Source organism: Oryzias melastigma, unplaced genomic scaffold (assembly GCF_002922805.2).
Source record: "Oryzias melastigma strain HK-1 unplaced genomic scaffold, ASM292280v2 sc00270, whole genome shotgun sequence".
Taxonomy (NCBI): Eukaryota; Metazoa; Chordata; class Actinopteri; order Beloniformes; family Adrianichthyidae; genus Oryzias; species Oryzias melastigma.
The window spans coordinates 63,368-82,100 of NW_023416899.1; the positions used below are offsets into that span (position 1 = coordinate 63,368).

General features: G+C 39.4%; 1 non-coding gene across 1 annotated transcript; it reads right to left on the bottom strand.

Moving 5' to 3' along the window:
- Positions 1 to 3,510: 3,510 nt before the first annotated feature.
- Positions 3,511 to 3,583, bottom strand: trnar-ucg. Its single transcript has one exon. It is a non-coding gene; the product is annotated as a tRNA-Arg (tRNA).
- Between the last annotated feature and the right edge of the window lie 15,150 nt (positions 3,584 to 18,733).

Sequence of the window (18,733 nt, forward strand, 5' to 3'; positions counted from 1 at the left end):
CATCACCACGCCTCATTGAGGTAATAAACACGGGACTCGTTACTAAATTGAGTTTGGATCCCACGTCTTCCTCATCTGCTGCTGAGCCACACGAACTGAATCTTCCGGAACTTTGGACATGTTCTGTATGGAATGTTATTTTCCTTTTGTTTTTTCTCCTTTGGAATATGTATATATGTAAATCAAATGGCCATTCACCTTGCACTGTTCACTGTATATAATATTTCATAAACCGGTGATTCAACTACACTCAGTTTCCTGCTGCTCGCTCCTTGAGACGATTTTAGAATCTTTTGACTACTAGCCCACACAACCAGACCATTAACACAAAAATATAGCAACATACTTGCTACACTGTCCTGGCTTCCCATCATCCATCTGTTTACACAATCTCCTGCTAGCTTACAAACCCTCACAAATTTCAACCTAACATCAGCGGTGAAGCTAAAATGGCAGCAATATTGGAGCTATCCAGTTTGGATCCAGATAGCAGCTCAGACGAGGAAAACAAAGATGTTGATGGGTGTATTTGTCTGCAGTAAACATACCTGCAACGTGGAGCTGAAGCTGCGGGTTCCAGGTGATATCCAGCAGTCTGCGCTGACCACAGAGCTCCTCATTCTCATTCTGGACGATGGTTCCTTCACAGAGTCTGAAGATTTCTTCAGCAGCAGAAAGTTGTTCTCCGGCAGACTCTTTCTGATCAAATGAAGACATGGTTCCTGCAGCTGCAGAAGATCTTTAGCTCCAACAAACACCAAAGTCCTCTGAACAGCAGCAGCTCCGATCATCTGCTAGTCTCACAATCACAGAAAAAAGCTCCAAACAGAAACTTTTCTCCTGCTTTGAGATTTCCCTGAAAGTTCCTGTGATCCTGCAGGAGTCAGTTCTGCTCAGCCTGCAGACAAACAGAAAAGATTCTGGAAGCTTCCTGTAAGTGCCATTTACTGAGAGATTTAAGTTATATTAGAATTCCTTTTCATTTTGATGATTTCATGTGTTACATTTCTGTGACATTTAAAATCTGGATTATTGTTTGAATTGTTTTGACTGCCAGGGGGCGCAACTCTGTTGTTCAATGTCCATTTTATGAGTCGAAGAAATTCTGTCTTAAATCATTGTGTCAATAAACATGGCGACACATGTCGACTATGAGAGGATGAAACATGAGATTTCCAGGAGTTTCTTTAGGAACTCAACACAAAGTCAGGAGCTGCAAGGCCTGATGGGAAATCTGTCATCCTACTTTGACATGAAGGAAACTTCTTCAAACAGGAAAGGGAATTAGAAGCAGTTGGAAGCTGTTCTTTAAGCAGCTGAAATGAATTCTGGGAATTCTCACAGCTCCTCCTTCATCCGTTTGCTATCTTTTAGATCTGTTTCCACCAACAGAATCTGGACTTCCAGGGTTCTGCTCCCCGTTTGGCCTGGACTCTACCTGCTCCTCCTACTTATTGGAGATCCGGAGAATCCATCAGAAAGGTTCTAGAGTAGAAGAATCTTCCAGAACTTCATGGCGCCGGTCCACAGAAAAAAACTTTTGTGTTTAAGAGGAATTCTAAACTGGTCAGAATTATGATGTAAAGTCTGAACAGAGAAAGTGACGTTTACATCCAAAATAATACCAAGGTCATTACAAACACAAACATGTAAAAAGGAGAGATTCCTTCAAAGTGCGTCTGGAAAACAGGTGTCCAACAGGTGTCCAGCTTCACTCTGTTCTTCTGGAGGATGATGCTTACTAAAAAACACTGTGCCGGGTCATTAGTGCTTCTCTGATAAAAGATGTTCTGATCCCATTACGTAAACCATTGACTCATATACTGACATTATCAATGAAGACAGGGATTGTTCCTGCAGAGTTAACAGTGACAAAAGGTTTGCCTTTATATAAAGCTGGTGATCCAAGTATGCTCACAAATTACTGTCCCATATCAATCTTACCCTTCTCAAAGTCCTCCATGTTGGACTGTCAGCCTGCAGGAAGAGACTTTCTTCAGGACGCTTTAAAACTCAGAGACTCTGGAACAAAGTCTTTGAAAGAACATCAAGTCCTGAATACATCCCAACTAGTTTCCTAGTGGAGGTCAAAGGTCACACTGTTTTCTTTTCAGGGACAACTACAGTCATTTACTGTTTCTGATGGTTACATTTCTCACCAACAACCATCTGCATTTACTGGACTTGGGACTGGCACATGGAATTTCTGAGAGTGGAGACGGAACTTTTCTGCATCTCCACGTTTGTAATGTGCTGTTTCCACCAGCAGGGGCAATATAATCAGCTTGTGCACCAACTTGAACCTGTGGTAGTTAAAATGACGTCAGATCTTCAGTGTTTCTGGAAGAATTGGTAAAGATATGATCCCTTTATGTCTCTGAATTTGATGTTTGCTTTTTATTCTTGATTCTAAGTGATTCAATGTTCTAATTCTCAGAATAATGTTTAGAAATGATCAAAAATGAGATAGAATGAGTTTGAGAGAACAGTTTTATGCTTTATTTGTTATTTTTCCTTAAATAAGAAAAGAACAAACATATTCATAGTTGTCAGTTTTTATCTCTGATAATAAAATGATTGTATTTTATTGTGAAAAACATTTGAAAGTGGATCAAGTTTCTAAATGGAGCTGACAGTCTGGATGGAGCAGGAACTGTTTTCTCTCTAAATCTGAACATTCATTTTTCTCCTCATCCAAACTCCAGTTGTTGCCGGGTAGACTTTCAAGAATTTTCCTCTTCATGAAACATCTATTTATTTCTTGAAGGAGCCATTTTCTCCATGAATGTTTGATTCAGCCTGAATGAAAGTCCCTCTCCCATCATTCCTGCTCCTCTTCAGCTCCTCATCTTCCTCCTGATCCAGCAGCACAAAGTCTGAAGTGAAGAGCAGAACTTGAAGAAAAACTGCGTCTGCAGCAGCACACGTCATCAAGGACTCTGGGACTTTTCCCAGAATTCCCTTTTCCAGAAACTTCCATCTCAGTCCAACGTTTCCTTCAGGTTTGAGTTTTTAGAGAAAGTGATTCTGAGCAGAGAGGACTCCAACCATCCAACCCAACCCAAAGATGGAAATCAGTCCAGCAGCGCCTCCTACAGGACAAAGCTGAGAACTGACTTCTAAAAAGCTGCATTCTGAACAGATGCTCTACAACAGGATGAGTTTGGACTTAGAGCAGCAGCGGTGGGAGATGTTAGAGCTTCATTAGAACACAGATTTCTGGAGGAGTTTGGAGACGTCAGCATCACAGTGGAGGAGAGGAGGAGGAGCTAAAACCTCCAAAGGAGGAGCAGCAGGAGGTTCTTCACTGAAGGAGAGAAGAAGACAAACTTCTCAGTAGTCTGGATGATCAGAACTACCTTGATCTGGTTTTAGTGAAATCTTCTTCTGTCGTTTTCCTGTCTCAGAGCCGCAAATTGTCACAGCAGCTGGAAAGAACTCTGGGAAAAACTGTGTGTTCAATTGGATTGGTTTTCTTTTTGAAGCTTTTATTGGACTGTTGAAGTCCTCCAACCATGAAGGGACTCGAACCCTCAATCTTCTGATCCGAAGTCAGACGCCTTGTCCATTAGGCCACATGGTCAGTGAGGAGATTCAGGTCCAGCTGAAGAAGAGGAGGAGCTTCTGCTGGAGGAGGAGCTTCTGCTGTACTGGAGCTCTGATTCATCTGAAGAAGCTCCAGCAGCTGCAAACATCTGTATGGACCCACCCCCCCCTCACCCCCCATAGAGTCACAACTGAATTCTGTTTGTCCGTGTCAGCGGCCATGTTTCACTACAACTACAATTGAAAACAGGACACAAAACACATTGAACACAATTCAGTGCAGCATAATAACAGTTATCAGGACATAAAATAATACAAACTAAAAAACATACTAAATAAATAAAACTATATAAAACATATGATAGTAAATAAAACCTCCATGGTTAGAATGTAAATGAACATGAACATGCCCTATAATGATCTGTACTTCAGAGAAGAACAATCAGCTCATGGTTGCTGTCTTCAATCCAATGATTGGAACATTTTCAGTTCTGACTGATTAGAACATCCAAAGTCTACCAGCTCTATTAGAATTCTACAAGCCAAACATTTCTCTGTCTTTGATCCTCAGAGATGAAGAACAAAGACTCTCCTGTCAAAGTCAAAGATCTGGAAGACAGAATTGATCTAAACTGGATTTATTGGAGTTGTTTTAGTTTTGATACATTTGACAGTTAAACAAAGTGGGAAGAGTCATCTTTATGAAGTTCATCAGAATCATGGAAATAAGTTCTAGATAATCTATATCTATACCTCCTTGATTCTAAAGGATTTTTCTACAGTGAAGTTTCTAAAAGCTCCAAATACAGTTACAAAGAACAGTCAGCATTTTCAAATGTTTGTAGAAAGTAAAGCAGCAACAATCAAATGAGCAGCAGGTCTTTTTAGTTCATCACTAGAATGAGATCCAGACTGAAGCTCTTTGAAACATTGATCATTCCAGCTGAAACTCACTTTGATCAACTGAGGAAATGACTGGAGATTTCAGGACGTGGATTCAACAAATCCCAGAGAGTTTGCTAAGAAGAAGAAGAAGAAAACTCATTGACTGAACTCTGGGATGTTTTCAGGTCTGGGAGCTGAAAATGTCTGGAGCTGCTGAGAATCCATCCTCCTCTGTGAACGCTGGATCTTCATCCCTGAAAGTCCATGTGAAGAGGAGAAATGTTTGCTCCTCTTCACACCAAACAGGAGCAAGAACAGATTTGATTTGAGGAAAATGTTCCTGCATTTTCACTGAGAAGCTCATTATTGATCAAACTTTTGAATGAATGAATGAATGAATGAAATGGTTTATTTCAAGCAATCAGGTAATAATACATAACATATCACTAAATAAATCACAAGTAGATCGCTTGAAAGGGAGTGGAAGGAAGCGAATTTATATAATCCCACCCCGACTCGACCATTTTCTCTACATGAATTATCAATATCCGGTTCAGGACTTAATATCAAATATTAATAGATTCAAACCATCATTAATATTATTGATGTAATCAAGTTTCAAAGCATCCACAACAAATCATCTAATATTCTCATTGAAAAAAAACTGTGAAGATTGTATTTAACTAATTGTGATAATACAAAATGTAATAAGTCATCTTAATTTGCTAATAAGGCAATTAATACAGTTTGTATTTATCAAAGAGTGATTATAAAAATAAAAAATCATCTTCATTAGTTAATGGAGAAAAAAAACAAAACATTCTAATTTAAAAGAGAAGAAAACTAATATATATATATATATACTGTATATACTATATATTAGGGCTGTCAGATTTGTCGCGTTAAAAACGAGTTAACTTGACATGTGCATGACGCCAACAATTTTATTGACGCATTAATCGCAGATTTTCTCATTTGTGTGTTCAGACTTTACATCACCGCGCGCGCAGGCGTCCCTCATCGCCCTCTAACGCCGGAGTCACACCGGACGCGAGAGCGCCGCGAGGCGGCGCGGAGCGGAGTGCGCGCCGATTCGCGGCGCTCTATTGGTCACACCAGACGCGATTTTTTTCCGCGACGGTCGACAGGCGCTTCTGCTAGAGCTATTGCTTTTTTTGCCATCATGGTCAATAACCAAGATATCACCCTGTGTTTCTGCTAAAAGGGGATGGTCTCTGCCCCAGTTGACACAGACCTCGCCCCCCAACTCTGCAGTCGGCCCACTTCATTGATCGGTTTGTGCGCGCGTGTGCGTGTCTGTCTGTTTTGTTGTGTGTCTGTGTGCACGCACGCGCTCCCACGTGTTTCCGTCGGTAAATTAATAAACAAAAAATATTACCTGATGTTTCTTCCAAGAAGAACCGCTCCTCTGCCTCTCTCTCGTTCAAACGCAGCCCCATGTCCCGCTCCAGTGTGCCCCCGTCTGCCCTGCTTTTTTTCCTCCCAGAACCCTGCAGCCCAGCACACCCGCTCCGGAGATCTGTGGTGTGCGGGGTGGGGGCTCTCGCGCACGCGTGTCTGTGTGTTTTGATTGTATGCATATTTTCATCTCTACAGTCTGTTTAGACACAAAAACATGATCACATTTTTCAATCGCGGCATTTTATTGTGAAAAATTGGTTCTATTTTGAAAATAAACCGGATTTTCTCATGTATTTCGATGCAACTTCCTGCCAGTATTGACGCGGAACGCTCGCGTCTCGCGATTAATCGCAAATTAATATGTGGCCTTTTTTTAAGGAAAAATGTGGAATTTAACAGTTTAACGGTTTAACAATTTAACAGTTTAACAGTTCTTCCTGGGGGGAGGGGTCACTCAGGGGTCAAACAAGAAGTACCTGCTGGCTCCAAGAAGCCAAAATCCCATAGACTTCTATAGAGAAACAGTTTTATTCAGTCATTCGATTGGTCAGAAGAACAATTCTGGCTCTGATACATTTTTATTAACATCTTCTTGTTAAACGTTTTTATTCATGATATTTTTGCTGTAGTTCAAGTAACTGAAGTTATAAATGGACCAATCAGATCCCTCAATAAAAGCATGTGACCCTCGCTGGCCCTCACTCCAGATTAGTGACAGTAATTGATGTAGAAATTTTGACAATAAGTTCAGCAGTCAGAACTGGACTTGAGGAGTCCAGCTTTGGAACCTGCAGAGAACCAACAAACAGCAGAAAGCCACACTGTGGGAAAGACTCCACACTTCTGACTGATGTTCACGTCCACTTTATTCTTCACAGGAAAGATTGAGACAGAACACTGAGAACTGAAAAGAACAGAGAAACACTTCTAATCTCTACTAGAAACAGGAATCACAACAAGACAAACACCAGTCTGTTTCTTAATTAATACATTTTACTAAACCTTTCCTACACAAAACTGTTATTTGTTAACATGACTCAACAAAATATAAACTGGAATGATTTAGTATTGAAAACAATATTGAAACGTTCATAAATCAGATACAAAATGTCAGGCAATTCTTATTTTCATTAAATATTTTTAGATTTGATTTTCAGATTTTTTGATTTTTGATTTTTAGTTATGAGTTCTCATATGTATTCTTAGATGAGATTCTTAAACTTTTATCTTTTATCACATTCCATACACAAAAAAGGCTTTTCTCCTGTATGAGTTCTCATGTGTGCTTTGAGATAAGATACATCACTATAACTTGTAACACAGTCTTAATACAAAAAATGCTTTTCTCCAGGGTGAGTTCTCATGTGTCTTTTGAGGTGAGAAGCATAACTAAAACTTGAATTACACTCTTTACAAGTAAAAGGTCTCTCTCCTGTGTGAGTTATCATGTGTCTTTTGAGATTAGACACACGACTAAAGCTTTTGTCACATTCTTTACATGTAAAAGGCTTCTCTCCTGTGTGAGTTTGCATGTGCGTTTTGAGAGTAGACACACAACTAAAACTTTTGTCGCATTCTTTACACAAAAAAGGCCTCTCTCCTGTGTGAGTTCGCATGTGCGTTATGAGATGAGAAGAATCACTAAAACTTTTCTCACATTCTTTACATGAAAAAGGCTTCTCTCCATGGTGAGTTCTCATATGTCTTTTTAGATGAGCTACACAACTAAAACTTTTCTCACATTCTTTACATAAAAAAGGCTTCTCTCCTGTGTGAGTTCTCATGTGTCTTTTGAGAGTAGTTTCATGACTAAAACTTTTATCACAATCTTTACAGGAAAAAGGCTTCTCTCCTGTGTGAGTTCTCATGTGATTTTTGAACTGTCGTGGTTCTTCCTGTTCTTTTTCTGTAATCTGTGCAAATTCTTCTTCCTCCTGCTCTTCTTTAATCTGTGTAGGTCTGTGTTCCTCCTGCTCCTCTTTAATTTGTGGATGTTCTGGTTCCTCCTGTTCATCTTTAATCTGTAGAGATTCTGGTCCCTCTTCTTCTTCTTTAACCTGAGGAGACTCTGATTCCTCCTGTCCCACTCTTAAATTCTTCTGCTGGTTGTAAAGATTGTCCTCTTCATTCGCATAATGCTGGGGGAGGACTGCAGGGACAAAGACAAAAAGGAGACCTTTCATACTTCAAATGTTTTTGTGTATTGTCAAGCACCAAAAGAAAAATCCAACTCCCATTTTTTCAGAAGTCCTGGACTTTAAATACACAAATAATTTAACTTCTTAGTTCTCTTTTAAAGTCAAGACAGTAAGAGGTGATGTCAGTCTTCCAGTCTTCAGCAGGTCAAACACTTAAGAAACTCTTATATATAAAAAAAAAAATGACCCACTTACTATACCTTTTAAAAATCACACACTCCCATCTCTGACACACTATACACATTCATCCCTTTCCCTTGTAGGGTGGTGACCACTGTCCCCTACCCCATGTCTTCTGGGGAAAGTCAGACACTCAGTGTTGGTGGTTGAGTCTCTTAGATCAGTGGTCCCCAACCTTTTTGTGGCTACAGACCGGTCAACCCACGTAATAATAAATAGTTCTGACTAGGGGTGGGGCGATATGACGATATAAAATCATCTTACAATCTCCAAAGCTGACAATGTGTCATTTTTGGTTGTTTTATCACAATCTTCTACAAAAAGCTCCAAGAGCGAGAAGGCAAAAGCTTGTTAACTGCCTGTGACTTTAAAGAAGAGTTGAACATGCCCCTCCTCCTCCGCCTCCCAGTGTGTTTTCTTTGAATAAATTTGAATTAAAATATTAATGAAAATAAATATCATTTCAAAATGCATTAATTTCTTTCATCTAAAATCAGCATAACTCTTTTTTTGTCAATTTGAATTTATTTTTTAAAAAATTGTGATAAAATCAAAACCGTGAAATAAAATTGAAAAAAAGTCGTAATTTTCTTTTTATGCCGTTCTGACAATAGATTTGATCATTATCTAACGTGTGTATTATGGAGGATTGATAAAACAAATAAGGTCTCTTAATTTAGTGTCATGTCAGGAGTGGTTAAAAACAAGTTTATTTTACTATTATGAGACCATCTTATTAAAAATGAAAATGTAAATACATGAACAAAATGTTACCAACAAATCCATTATTTATACTCAATAAGAAATCAGACTACTTTTTTTTTTGTGATCAACATTTTTATTGATTCCACATTAAATACAGCAACTAGTGTACATAAACAAATGCTCTGTTGTTGGCAAACATACTCATTACTTCTATGTACATTGTTATAAAGGAACCATTTTTGATGACTTAGGAAAAAAAGAAGAAAACAGAGGAAAAAATAAAATAAAATAAAAATAGATAATAAATTATAAGGTTAAGAGAAAATAAAATAAAATAAAATAAAATACACATATAATAAACCAACCCTACCCACCCCTGGTCCAAAGTCCAAAGTAAACCATTATTTTTTACAATATTGTTGGAGACATTCAATAAAGGATTCCCATAACTCAATTGTGGTACTGCATGCCTTCTGTACTCTGGCAATAGAACCTTCTAGTTGGGCTATATCCAGAAACATGAAAGACCACACCTCGATGGAGAGGCAATGTGGCGGTTTACAACGCGTGGCTACCATTTTCTTTGCTGCTGTAAGTCCTGTTAACAAAATTCTTCGCTTGGCCACAGTAAGCCTGACAGAGGAGAGATCATTCAAAAATAGCAAAGCAGGTGAACGGGGTATTGAGATTTAAATAACTCAAAAAGTTTGGAAGCAACCTGACCCCAGAACTCTCTCACAGGCTTGCATCCCCAAAACATATGTTTAAATGTGCCAATGCATTTTATGGAGCATAAGTTACATGTTGGGTCAGAGGTGATCCTCATCACGCTTTATTTTTTAGAAGTAAGATATAGTCTATGTATGAAATTATAATGAATTTGCTGATGATCAGGATTTCTTGAACACAGCCTGATACTCTCCCATACCCTGCTCCAGTCTAAATCAGGGCTAATCTCATCAAAGTCTGCTTTCCATATGGAGTCCAATGCAAGCGGTTGGTAAGAACTGACAGGTAGTAGATTGTAAAGCCTTGAGACATGACCCCCTAACTTTGAAGAGGTTAGCAGTAATTTCCTTATTGGTGATATAGTCAGAGGGCTCTGTAGTGGGACTCCCAGGACCTTGAGCAAAGATCGTACTTGTAAATAGAAAAAGAAAGTTGTTCTTGATGTGCCATATTGATTGCATAAATCCTCAAAGGACAGTGATCCACTGTCCCCAAAAATGTCACCCAATACATTAATATTCTTTTCCTGCCAAGGAACAAAATGAAGTGGCTTTTTATCAATTTGTAGTTTTTCATTACCAAAGATAGGGATTCCAGGATCCCAAGGAAAACGCCCCCCACCCAAATGTCTTCCTGCTTTTTCCCATACGTTGATCATTCTAGTAATGATTGAACCATTCTTATCTGCTGACAGATGTCGCTTATATACATGTAGAAAGTTTTCAAGGGAATGGGTGCCAACCAAGCCCTCCTCTAGCTCCCGCCAGGAAACTGATCACTTTGAACTGAACCAGGCAGTTAAAGGCCTGAGTGTGAAGGCCCAATTATAAAAGGTAAAATTGGGAAGGGAGAGACCTCCCTCTTTTCAATCACGTTGCATTGTGCGCAGTTTAATTCGAGGTCTTCTGCCATCCCACACATACTTTGTAACAGCAGTTTGGAGTTTTTTCCAATATTGACATGGCGGCGTGAGTGGGATCATTGAGCTAATGAAGTTTACTCTAGGTAAAATGTTCATTTTAATTACTGACTCACAAATCCGAAGTGAATTCTTAAGCTTGGCCCACTTCTCCAGGTCTGAAGTAACCCTTATTAAGCATTTACTGAAGTTCTGTTTAATTATTTCAGAAATTGAAGGAAAGATTTCTATGCCGAGATAGGTAAATTGTTTAACAACTGGAACGAAGTGAGGGATTGCAGTGTTCAACACACTTTGGTGCAGCGGTAACAGAGTAGATTTCTGCCAATTTATTTTAAATCCAGATATCTCACCATACTTTTCAAAAATAGTTAAGATGTTAGGTATGCAATTACTGGGATCCTGGATATATAAAAGAATGTCATCTGCATACAGTGAAATTCAATGCTGGGTACCATTGATACAAATTGGAGAAAAAGATGGGGATAACCGAAATGCCTGGGCCAAAGGTTCTAGTGAGAGAGCAAAAAGTAGGGGGCTCAATGTGCAACCCTGTCTTGATCCCCTCGAAACAGGAAATGGAGAAGAACACATTTTACTTGTGATAACTGCTGCCGATGGGCTGGAGTAAAGCACTCTTATCATGTTAATAAAGGTTGGGCCAAAACCAAAATGTTCAAATAAAGACCAAAGGAAAGGCCACTCTAGTCCGTCAAACGCTTTACATGCGTCCAAAGACAACACTGACGCAGGCGAGCTTTGGTTTTTCATCAGATCTATCACATGTAAAAGCCTTCGAACATTGTCAGTGGCCAACCTTGAGGCCACAAAACCTGTCTGGTCACAATGTACTAGTTTTGTTATTAGACCCTGAAGGCGCACCGCCAAAACTTTAGAATAGATTTTGATATCTGCATTCAATAACGAAATTGGTCTATAGCTCGAACACTCGATTGGGTCCTTGCCCTTCTTAAGTAGCAAAGAAATCAAAGCAGTATTTACATCACGATGAAAACCTCCGGACCAAATCGCATATTGAATCATATTTAGCAGTAGATGTCCTAAGAGAGGCCAGAATGTGCTGTAAACTTCCGGTGGTATACCATCTGGCCCAGGTGACCTGATAAAGCCTTTAACCGCTTCCCATAAAATTCTAGGGTCAGCAACTGAGCCCTCATTAAAACTTAGAAATTCCTTAAGCTGTGATTCAAAGTGTTTCTTGTAATTTTCATCCTGTAAAAGGGAAATATTGAATCTCCATCTGGGCGCTTTATTTGAGTCTTGATTAATGTTTGCAGAACAGAGGAGGGCTTTATGGTCTGACCAAGCAATAGGCACATACTCAATAGAACTAATTTTACTTCTTTTGGACACAAACAAAAAGTCTATCCTTGAGAATGATTTGTGTCATCCTGAGAAGTAAGAGTAATCCTTCAAGGAAGGATGCATCTTCCACCAGATATCCACAAGGCCTGTATTCCCAGCCCACTGCCGCAGCTACTCCGCCAAGTCAAGTATGCTCTTTGTTAGAAGATAATAAAAATTTTTGTCATATGAATTTGGTGCGTACATAGATACTAATGCCACCCGCAACCCATCCAGTAATATTTTAGCTATAGTAATTCTACCATCTCTATCTGACCATGTGTCAATCAGATTGAATTTCAAATTTCTTTTGCTTACAACTAAAACACCTTTTGATTTTGTGGGTGCGGATGAGTGTGCTATAGTACGGTAGAACCTATTAGCAAAACGATCCACATCCTCCGTTCGCAAATGAGATTCTTGAAGCATGGCAAAATCAACATTTCTTCTTCGTAAAAAAACTAACACAGTCACCCTTTTTTGTGGTGTATTTAAGCCCCTTGCATTGATAGAGACAAAATTAAGACCTGGCATCTGTTTTGATGCTAGTAGCAACAATAATATATCTCCTAAAATTAAACCCCCAATCCCACCAAAACCTTAAGTAAAAGAAAAAAGACAAGAAAAACAGTGAAACTATCAAATTAAGCTTAGTAATGTGGAGGTAACCAGTACTCTCCATCATTCCTTTGAACTACTATGAGGGAAAAACGAAAATCACACCACCATCATAACAATCAACCAAACATGGTGTCAAAATCCTGTCCATATGCTCAGAATTAACCGTAAAATACCTTCTGGATGGGATAAGAACCTTACGTAAATACGTTCAGAGTCTTTTTATGGACTGTAGAACTTTCTTTGGGTCCTCGAACCGCCGCTTGCTACCGTCTGGGGCGTAAACGACAGCACCGCTGGATAGCCGATCCCAAACAGGATCTTCGCCTGATGGAGGAGGCGCCTGCACTCCTGAAACGCCTGTCGCCGCACTTGTGTTGCCTTGGAAAAATCTTGACAGAAGCTGATTCTATGCTCACGCCAATGGACAGCTCCTTTTTCTCTTGCCAATCGTTGCACCTGTTCTTTAACTGGAAATCTCAAAAAACGCACCACCAGAGCTCTGTGGGGGTCTCCCGGCTTCACTTGCGCGAGGGATCTGTGTGCGTGCTCTATTTCGAGAGGCCCTTCAAATTCGTGTTGCAGAATCTCTGGAAGCACTTTCTGAAGAAATCCAATAACATCCTTGCCCTTGGCTTTCTTGGGAAATCCATATATGCGTAGATTCAATCGCCTTTCCCGATCTTCAAATTGCGCTAATTTGGTATTCAGCGTTGTGATGTCTTCTACCGTAGCTGACGGGGTATCACATTGCTGCCTCTCCGAGTCCTCCAGTGCATCCAAGCGGCTTTCCGCACTGTGTAGCCGCGTTAGCATGTCCGACATCTTACCTTCGAAGGTAGAAACAACCGTATTTGTTTCAGTCAGCTGCTTACGGATCTCATCAAAATTTTTCTTTAGCTCCTCCAGTATCTTCGTTTGGTCCTCTCCTAGTTTGTGCAAAAGCTGCATAACAGAATCCATGCTAGTAGAGGCAGTGCCCTCCGTCGGCCAGCTGCTAGCGCTAGCAGAGGGCGCATTAGCGCTAGCATTAGCATTAGTTTTCAGCAGAGTTTGTTGCAAGGTGGATTCAGCAGAGCTTTTCTTGGGACCCATCTCTAATTATCCAGCAGCTTTATCATGTACTACACCGTTCTGCCGGTACTGAATGTATGGCGGATAATGACAAAGAATACAATTTAACAACGATAGTGGTTTAGGCGTCCATCTCATGAGCTCCCACGACCATCAGACTACTTTAAAGTTCCGTGCATAAACATTTCAACACAAAAACGTTTGTTTTACAAAACAGAAGAACTCAAGCTTATGACTACGACTGAGTGCCCCCTCCCCCTGGGCGCGCTGTTCATAATTTAAGGATGTGTGACTGTATATTTATGCTTTGAAGTAGGCCTACTTTGTATTTTTTTTTAAATATATGTTTTAAAGTTTCTCAAAAAGTAATTTTAGGTTTTTACCCTCTTGTTTTTTCCTATTTTTTTTTCCCGCTTTACTGATCTGGAAAATAACAATAAAAGGTTTTATAAGATGAAACATTGACGAGTCAAATGCTCTGCTACAGACTGGTCTCTGTACAAATGAGTATCTGAGTAGTAATGAGTCGATGTTTGTTCTGCAATCCCATGTTCAGTTAATGTCCATGGATCTGTTAGTTTCCATGAGGTGTTATTTGCTAAGATGCACTTAGAAGAAAATAAAGAAATAACATTGAAATGAAATAATAGTAATTTGTCCTTTTTATGGAAATATACCTGCTAAAACAGTAAATTTGTAATACATTTACTCGGGGGAGCAAAAGTTGAATTACACAAGTCTGAGGTTGTGATGAGACACCACCATCACCTTATTTTAATCCAGGAAAAATCCTGTGTGATGGATGCTAACGTGACCGTAGAGGATCAAGTTGGAGAATTTCTTGTGTCCAAAGGGATTTCCTTGGACCTAAATACTGTTGAGGACTGTCATCCGCTTCCTCTGAGAAAGAATACGGATAAACCAGCGATCCTGATCAGGTTTGTGAATCGAAAGCACAAGATAGCTCTGATGAAACAAAGCAAACACCTAAATGTAATTACCCAAATGTTATTTACAATCTGGACTTTTAGGGTGGATTACTGCCCCCTGGCCGGCTGGAGGGCAATACTGCAGTTTCCTCCTCAAGCTCAGTGGTTAACAATTTGTTTTAGCCACAGAACGGTTTAATATCAGAACATATTTTCAAGGACCGGGCTGAACCAGACTAAAGTCAGTAGCTGCGTTTACATGTGCAAAATGTCCTTGATCAGATCAAAGATCAGATTAGAATAGAACTGTGCCCATGGACCCTGAAAAACTTGATCCGATGTGACAAATGTTTCCATGTGTCGCACGTTTGATCAGAATAAATCATGTTGATATGCCCAGAACTGTCTAAAATACTGGAAATAGTCGTAGAAGAAGAAATGATGAGGTCCATTGTAAGCAAACAAAGACTGTATATAGAGCGAGATGATCCACTGAGCGTGCTTTAATTATTATTAAAAATATTTTTAGGAGACTGTCTGCTCATAATTTTCTAAATCAGTTCTCTCCACCAAAACAACAATAACATCCTTTTAAATGTTCAGTCAGCCTCGCGATTTTGGTGGTTATGGGACAGATACTACTTCTTTTCAACTTGGAATGGGTAATGGGTCATAGAAAGACGGGGATCGCGGTGTTTCATAGCGTCTCAGATAAGAACGAGTGAAACAGTGGAGCTGCTGAGCGGCTCATGAATGGAGCCCCATCAAAAATGCTGTCGGCACACCGAGCAGAAGTTCTGCTGAACTTCACAGCAATGGATTCTACTTCAGAGACGTGATGCATCAGAGTGATGTGTACAACGCTCTGAAAAATGAACAATGTCGTAGCAATTAGCAGTGAAATACGCATTTACTTCAGCTTTTGAGAAAACTTGAGCTGCAGCGCTGACTGTCATGTAAATAAAACATCTTAGCCTCATTCATCCTGTCATCACACTGAAATGTTTCTGAAAGAATTGGCTTGTTTTTCCCTTCACGTTTGAAGCACCCCTTAAAGTAAATGAACTGAAATCAAGATTGCTAAATCTTGAAATCACACTTTTAGAAAGCTATTAGTTAAGGCAAATTTAAACTATTTGTTTATACTGGAAAATATGTTGTTGTGGAAATCAGATGATATTGACTGTTCCCTTAAAAAACAAATACTTTGTAATTCACCAAAATAAAACCACCAAGAATTTCTGGGTAAAAACAACTTGTATAAGAGATACATGCGTTGTGCTTAATGCTGCGGTCATTGAATAATAATAATTATACCATTTTATTACAATTAAAGACATTAAAATTCAGCTAGATTCCATTTAATTCATACTCTTACAAAAGTGAAAAATTGTTCTGTTACAATCTTGGGAAATATTGCGATACATATCGTATCGTGAGACATGAATCGGGATACGTATCGTATCGCCAGACTCTTGCCAATACACACCCCTTGTTGAGATGAGTTTGAGGGTTTTGTTAAAATATTCACCCGAAGCTTTTGTGGAGCTTCAAATTAGAATCATTTGTTGTTTTATTGTGTATCAATAATGGCTTTGTTTTTGTGCCATTTATGTGATTTTAATGAGTTGATCTGATAATAGGAAAATAAACTTGAGCCACTCCTGAAATGACACTAAATGAAGAGATTTTTTGTGTTTTACCAAAATGTACACGTCAGATGACTGAGTGAAATGGTGATTAAATCTATTATCAGAACTGTTTATTTTAAGATTAAGTTTAAAGTTTATTATCTTCTGCTGAACAACAGTACATATAGTTTCTGTTCAGAAGAAAAGTTCTTCAATCAATCAACCTTTATTTATAAAGTGCTTTTCATTCCCTGGGGCAGCTCAAAGCGCTGCACAAAAAAACAATAAGAACACAAATTTAAAACCATAAAAGACACAAAGAAACAAGCAATGTACATAAATCAATCATACAACACTCCACCTCAATTCCGCCCACCCAACATATGCACTTTATCATCCTAACATCCACCCAAGAATCCCACCTCAACCCCACCCCCCATTCTTCTTGGCATGAGCCTCAACCTTTCATATGAAAACAGTAAAATGTGAAATAAAAAACTGAATAAACAAATATGACTTGGCACCGCAGTAAAAGAAACAGTATTGTAAGGATCCATTCATATCCAGGGCCAGCAGCCCACATAGGGCATCACCACAGTGCCCACCCAGCCCAGAACGCAAAGGGCAACACCCCAAAGCACTTCGCCATGGGGCAGAACCCCGTCCACCCCAGTCAAGGTGAGCACCGTGGCAATCCAACCCCAGAAAAAGCTAGCCAAACCCTGGAATAAACTGATCCCTAGAGGAAATACTGGTGTTAAAACATTAAAAAGAGGAAAATAGATAAAAATTGTTAAGAATGATAAATATGGAACGGTGAATAAGGAGTAATAATGACAGTAAAAATAAGTAAATGTCATATGAAATTGTGTTAATAACAACAATGGAAATAACAGAATCCTCTAAAAGCCAAGTGTTACGACCCCTGGTCGTGTGTGTTTTGTGTGTGTGCTTTGTGTTTTATCTGTTTTACCAGCTCCTGCAGAAGTCCAGCTCCTCCACTGCTGCTGACTCCGCCCCCTTCCTGCAGAGCTGATTGAGGCACCCTCCCAACCAATCCCTGAGCTGGGAGGGAAGCTTAAAAGAACCCAGGAAGCTCTGCTCCAGTTGCGGCTGAATTCCTGAGTGGGGAATTAGTTTCTCAGCCTGCCCCTGCTGTCTGCCTGGCCCAAGCCTGCTAGCACCTGGTTTCCCCCTCTTTAGTTTGTTCTGCTTGTTAATTTTGCTCTGGTGGTTTCTTTAGTTTGTTTTGGTGTGATACTTATGTTTGACTGTTTGGTTTTGCTGTAAAGCCTGAGAACCTAAGTTATTATTAGTATTCATTCATTTGGCTTTTGTGGTTTGTTATATCTTATGTTTTGACACCTGTCACTCAATTAAACACTGTGTCTCCTTCTTATCCCTGCCCGGTTATTTACTTATTTTCTTTATGTTACGCATTTCTTCCTCCTCCCCAAGGAGGGACGTAACACCAAGTTAAAAAGATGTGTTTTAAGCCTCTTCTTAAAAACGTCAACTGTCTCTGTGGTCCTGAGGTTCTCTGAAAGGCCATTCCACAAACAGGGACCGAAATGGTGAAATGAAGCCTCACCGTAAGTCACGGCCCTTACCCTTGGTACAACCAAAAGGCCAGTGTCGGAGGACCTCAGGGTCCGCGAGGGTTCATACAATAAAAGAAAATCACTAAGATAAGAAGGCCCAAGACAATTAAGACTTTTGTAAATCATTAAGAGAATCTTAAAATTGATCCTGAATTGCACAGGTAGCCAATGCAATGACTTTAAAATTGGAGTGACGGGCTCCCGCCCCCTGGTCCTTGTCAGAACTCTTGCCGCAGAGTTCTGACGTAATTGTAAGTTGTGAATTGATTTCTTAGGTAAACCAGAGAGCAGGGCATTGCAGTAATCTAATCGACTGAAAATAAAAGCATGCATCAGCACCTCAGTGCTGGCAAGAGAGAGGAATGGGCGGACTCTGGCAATGTTTCTGAGGTGATAAAGACCATTGGGGGACCCCCACAGCTTAGTTTATGGATTCTTGAGGACCATGTTGACAAAAAAAAAATCACGCTCTGTAAGATAGGAATAAAACTAGAGGTCTTGGTGAGAACTGTGCGGAGAATGAGAGAATAACATAAAAATAGCTGAAACATATTTACTGCTTTAGGGTAGGGCTGTGGATCACCGCTTAGGTGGCGATCCGATTCGATTCACGAATCAAGCTTAACGATTCACGAATCGAACCACGATTCTTACCTTTTGATACAATGTTTATTGCTATGTGTATGTCTATTTACTAGATGGATGAAAGTTGAAATTATTTGTATTTAATCATCATTTATTTAGAACAGGAGAAAATTTTGTTTGTCATTTTAAACTTTTTGTCAATCTTCTGGTTCAGTAGTAAAACAACATAAAAAGGATAAAAATCACTTTTATTTTGGATCATTTAACAAAAAAAACCTGAAAATGTTTTCCAAAATTTTCTATCCTCAAAGTTCTTCAATATTTTACATTCTAAGCATCACATAAT